The sequence below is a fragment of the Dendropsophus ebraccatus genome, unplaced genomic scaffold (assembly GCF_027789765.1).
Source record: "Dendropsophus ebraccatus isolate aDenEbr1 unplaced genomic scaffold, aDenEbr1.pat pat_scaffold_1203_ctg1, whole genome shotgun sequence".
Lineage (NCBI taxonomy): Eukaryota > Metazoa > Chordata > Amphibia > Anura > Hylidae > Dendropsophus > Dendropsophus ebraccatus.
The window spans coordinates 38287-44286 of NW_027208620.1; positions in this window are offsets into that span (position 1 = coordinate 38287).

Here is a 6000-nt window from a genome sequence, read left to right on the forward strand (position 1 = left end):
TACAGAAGAGGCGTGATTTGATTAGATATGAGGTGTGTCCAAGGGATGGTTGTGGGTCAAATGAGTCGGTGAGGCATGTGATGTGGGACTGTGATTTTGCGTATAATGTATGGAAAGGAGTGGGTGGCTTGGTTAGGGAGCTAGCTGGTGTGACTTTTATAGACTGGAGAGTGGCAATGTTTGGTATGGGTGAATCGAGCAAGATTAAGGAGAGAGTGATGTGGCTAATTTTGGCGTGTGTGATGGAGAGCTTATGGGATGTGAGGAATTTGTGTGTGTTTAGGAAGAAGGTTGTATCGGTTAACGAATGTTTGAGGTTAATATTGTCTAGATTGTATGTGATATATTTATGGGATAAACAGCATGGTGGTGACGTAGATAGTGAGGGTGTGTGGAAATTCAGAAAGTGGAGGTTTTTGGTGAAAGTTTAGGTGTACTATATGTAAATAAGTATGTAAATAAGTATGTAAATATGTATATGTAAGTAGTGTATATTGTTGTAGTATCACTGTGGTTTTTTTTTCTTGTGTGTTTCAAATGAACAAAATGACCATTATGATGAGATGGTTGGAGTGGCGATTATGATTAAAACAGTTTTTGCTGTTTTTCGCTTTTAACCAATCTGAGTGGTTAAAAAAAAAAAAAAAAAGTACACAGGTGGCTGCTGTCAGTATATACTGTGCGTACACTGGGAGCTGGTGTCGGTATATACAGTGAGTACACAGGTGGCTGCTGTCAGTATATTCTGTGCGTACACTGGGAGATGGTGTCGGTATATACAGTGAGTACACAGGAAGCTACTGTTGGTATATACAGTGAGTACACAGGAAGCTGCTGTCGGTATATACAGTGAGTACACAAGGAGCTGCTGTCAGTATATACAGTGAGTACAGGAGGCTGTTGTAAGTATATTCAGTGAGTACACAGGAAGCTGTCGTCAGTATATACATTGAGAATGAGTACACAGGAATCTGCTGTCAGTATATACAGAGTACACAGGGAGCTGCTGTCAGTATATACTGTGCGTACACTGGAAGCTGGTGTCGGTATATACAGTGAGTACACAGGAAGCTGCTGTTGGTATATACAGCGAGTACACAGGAAGCTGCTGTCGGTATATACAGTGAGTACACAAGGAGCTGCTGTGAGTATATACAGTGACTATACATGGAGCTGCTATCAGTATATACATTAAGAATGAGTACACAGGAAGCTGCTGTCAGTATATGCAGAGAGTACACAGGGAGCTGCTGTCAGTATATACAGTGAGTACAGGAAGCTGCTGTCAGTATATACAGTGAGTACACAGGGAGCTGCTGTCAGTATATACAGTGAGTACACAGGGAGCTGCTGTCAGTATATACAGTGAGTACAGGGAGCTGCTGTCAGTATATACAGTGAGTACACAGGGAGCTGCTGTCAGTATATACAGTGAGTACACGTAAGTGAACTATTTTACTATAAAGTGACCAACCCCTTTAAAAATTAAACGCCCGTACTCCGCTAGTGGGTGATATGTGACCCCCAACTCCCTCCTTACTCCATGAAGGCAGGCAGATGAGTAGGTAGTTAAAGGGGCATAAGTAGTGGGCGGTGGTTTTTGCAGTGATAGAGGGCAGGGGGCAATGGCTGTGATTCCTCTGTCCCTCAAAAAGCAAATGAAGTAAAAGTTATGTGTAAAAAGAAGAAGCCAAAAGTGTCAGGGAGGCATTGCAATCATTCAAGTCCTCAATGAATCTTCTTCGGTCCATCGTCGGTCCTTTCGGACATATATCCTGGTGGGTGTCTTCCTTGTGGGTGTCATTGAGGGTGGTTGAATGATACAAGCTCCGCCTTCCTAACACACTATATGAGTGGGTCATCTTGGTATTTATAACCCCACAGGAGCTTGTGACTATTCATTGGGGAGAGACCCGGGACCATTTCCCCTTGTACAAGTCCATTAAAAAAGACTGGCCAAAAAATCATGGCCACACTCTTTCCCGGTCTTAATAGTCACTTCCTGAGCATAAACTCTCACCCAAGGAGGCGCATTAACAGCATTTCTGCCACCACCAGCTGCCTCCTCATTTGCATACGGCCCTCTGGCTGGCTCCTCATTTGCATACGGCACTCTGGCTGAAGCCTCAGCCTGTGCTTGTCTGTGGCAGTTGACAACTGTTGCTTAGGGACGCTCAGGTCCTGGGTTCTAATCCCGCATGGGCAAGAAGTGTGGATGCTCTCCCTGTGTGGGTGTGCGCGGGGCGGGCCTGCTTTTCCTGCCACAATCCAAACATACAGCCAGCAGGGGGATTGGGAATTTACACATTCAACCCTAGAAGGGGACAGGGAGCTGCAGTCAGTATATACAGTGAGTACACAGGTGGCTGCTGTCAGTATATACTGTGCGTACACTGGGAGCTGGTGTCGGTATATACAGTGAGTACACAGGTGGCTGCTGTCAGTATATTCTGTGCGTACACTGGGAGATGGTGTCGGTATATACAGTGAGTACACAGGAAGCTACTGTTGGTATATACAGTGAGTACACAGGAAGCTGCTGTCGGTATATACAGTGAGTACACAAGGAGCTGCTGTCAGTATATACAGTGAGTACAGGAGGCTGTTGTAAGTATATTCAGTGAGTACACAAGAAGCTGTCGTCAGTATATACATTGAGAATGAGTACACAGGAATCTGCTGTCAGTATATACAGAGTACACAGGGAGCTGCTGTCAGTATATACTGTGCGTACACTGGAAGCTGGTGTCGGTATATACAGTGAGTAATATACTGATGATAGAGGAAAACTTTAAAATATAACCTTTATTATTATTACCTTGTTAAAACTCTCAGTTCGTAGAATCAGCAAATTCATTACTTTGATTTTTTACTTTTTACTTATACAGTGGCCATCACCAAAACACCGTACATAAATCCATCAGGATAGTTTATATTGCACTTATAGAAATTGCACAGTCCTTGTAATAGTCGTATTGCACTATTCACATTATCTTTGCACTTTTCCCGCAATCGTGTAATGTGCATAACAATTATAAAGTGCTTATTCTCAAATTCATATTGCACCTTGATTTAAATTGCTCAATCCCCTTCACTGTATTGCACATTTCACCGGTGTTTTTTTGCAACCTTTCCGCAATAGTGTAATATGCACAGCAATTTTTTGGTGCTTATTTTATTTCATTAAGTTCATATCACAGTTTATATTAGTTCCATATACAATGTTTTTCTGTGAGCTTCAAAATTCATACTTTTTTTAAAATATTTCAAAGAAGGTTTTTGTACTTCCCTTAGTGTATTTCTTTACTTTTATAGGGGTTCCTTCATACTTCATTTCGCTGGCCCAACGCGTTTCTTGAACCACTCATCATCAGGGGCCGGTTGGTAGCTTCACAGATATCCCGTTATTATATCCATATGCACAGCACTGGTGATGGCCGCACACTGACTCCCATTACTGAGCTCTCTTTTATATCTCTCGAGGGTCCTCCTCCCGATTTGATTGATTGCTATTGTGGCCTATCCCCTCCTCTGGGTCCGGCCCATCTATTACGCAACAGAGAGGTGATCACATGATCGCTTATTTCCTATCAGATGACCTGAACCGCATATTGCGTGTCAAGCCTCGCTACGGACTTTTAGCCTGAACGGTACATTTATCTTCCATCTTGGAGGTATTTTGTTTTAATCATTGCTAGGAGACCTGGGACGCTGTTTGCGTGTCAAGCCTCCTACTGTGTATAGCAGCGCCGAGTCAATATGTAGATCATTCATTTTATATATATTGTTTTTATCGGAAACATACAAATGAAATGTAATCATTTAAGCCGTGCGGCTTCACAGTATTTAGCCGGTATGTCCACCGTGCTTCACATTGCAGGAGTTTTTTTATCATAGTTACCCCGAAGTCGTGATCTCTCCACCACTTCTATCACTTGACATCTGAGAGATTCACAGTCACTTCGGTGTTTTTCAGCAAAATGCAAGGCTACAGGGGTCTCTCTTTTGTTCCTTATATCACCCACATGTTCGCTCAGTCTCTTTTTTAATGGTCTGAACGTCTTTCCCACATAGTTTTGTGGGCATGGGCAAGTAAGCATATACACCACTCCACTCGTAGAGCAGTTAGCAAAGCTTCTTGTTTCATATGATTCTCCTGTGCTACTGCTTGTAAATATTTTACCAGGAATTATATGCTTGCACATAGTGCAGTTGTTACACTTGTAAGTTCCTGTCGGTTTTGTGGATTTAACCTTATCAGTGAGTGGTAGATAGCTGTGGACCAATCGGTCCCTTAAATTACGTCCACGTCTGAACGTAATCTGTGGGGTCTCTGATATCGCATTTGCAATCGTAGAGTCCAACTGTAGCACCGGCCAATATTGTGTCAATATAGCTCTTACTTCGTCCGATTTCACATCATAGGTCCCTATAATGCGAGACAAATGGTCATCACTTACTTCTTTTTGTCCCATGGCAAGCAATTCATTTCTGCTTTTTTGTAGCGCTTTCCAATAGGCCTGCCTCAAGACTTTTTTTGGGTACCCTCTATCCATTAGCCTATTCCTCAAATCCTCAGCCTTGATCTTAAATTCTCCCAAGCTCGAACAGTTTCGCCGTAGGCGCAAGTATTGGCCAACAGGTATACCGGCTTTTAATGGCCGTGGATGACAGCTATCCCATTTTAATAAGGAATTTGTAGCTGTCTCCTTCCGGTGGACAGTAGTTTTAAGTTTCTTTGTGGGTGCTACTTGTATGTCCAAATCCAGAAAGACCATATGGTGTTGGTCAATGGTCTTTGTAAACCGTAGGCCCATCTCATTTCTGTTGAGCTCATCAACAAATTGGCTGAAATTTTCAGGAGTAGAGGACCAAATAAGCAGCACATCGTCTATGAATCTAATCCATAGCTGGATGTGCCTGGACCACCGTAGCATTTCCTCTCCGAAGACGACCCTATCCTCCCACCAGCCGAGGTACAGATTTGCGTAAGTTGGGGCACATGGACTCCCCATCGCTGTACCCCGCTGCTGTGCGTACACTGGGAGCTGGTGTCGGTATATACAGTGAGTACACAGGTGGCTGCTGTCAGTATATTCTGTGCGTACACTCGGAGATGGTGTTGGTATATACAGTGAGTACACAGGAAGCTACTGTTGGTATATACAGTGAGTACACAGGAAGCTGCTGTCGGTATATACAGTGAGTACACAAGGAGCTGCTGTCAGTATATACAGTGAGTACAGGAGGCTGTTGTAAGTATATTCAGTGAGTACACAGGAAGCTGTCGTCAGTATATACATTGAGAATGAGTACACAGGAATCTGCTGTCAGTATATACAGAGTACACAGGGAGCTGCTGTCAGTATATACTGTGCGTACACTGGAAGCTGGTGTCGGTATATACAGTGAGTACAAAGGAAGCTGCTGTTGGTATATACAGTGAGTACACAAGAAGCTGCTGTCAGTATATACAATGAATACACAGGGAGCTGCTGTCAGTATATACAGTGAGTACACAAGAAGCTGCTGTCAGTATATACAGTGAGTACACAGGGAGCTGCTGTCAGCATATACAGTGAGTATACAGGAAGCTGCTGTCAGTATATACAGTGAGTACACAGGGAGCTGCTGTCAGTATATACAGTGAGTATACAGGAAGCTGCTGTCAGTATATACAGTGAGTACACAGGGAGCTGCTGTCAGCATATACAGTGAGTATACAGGAAGCTGCTGTCAGTATATACAGTGAGTACACAGGGAGCTGCTGTCAGTATATACAGTGAGTATACAGGAAGCTGCTGTCAGTATATACAGTGAGTACACAGGGAGCTGCTGTCGGTATATACAGTGAGTACAGGGAGCTGCTGTCAGTATATACAGTGAGTACACAGGGAGCTGCTGTCAGTATATACAGTGTGTACACTGGGAGCTGCTGTCAGTATATACAGTGAGTACAGGGAGCTGCTGTCAGTATATACAGTGAGTACACAGGGAGCT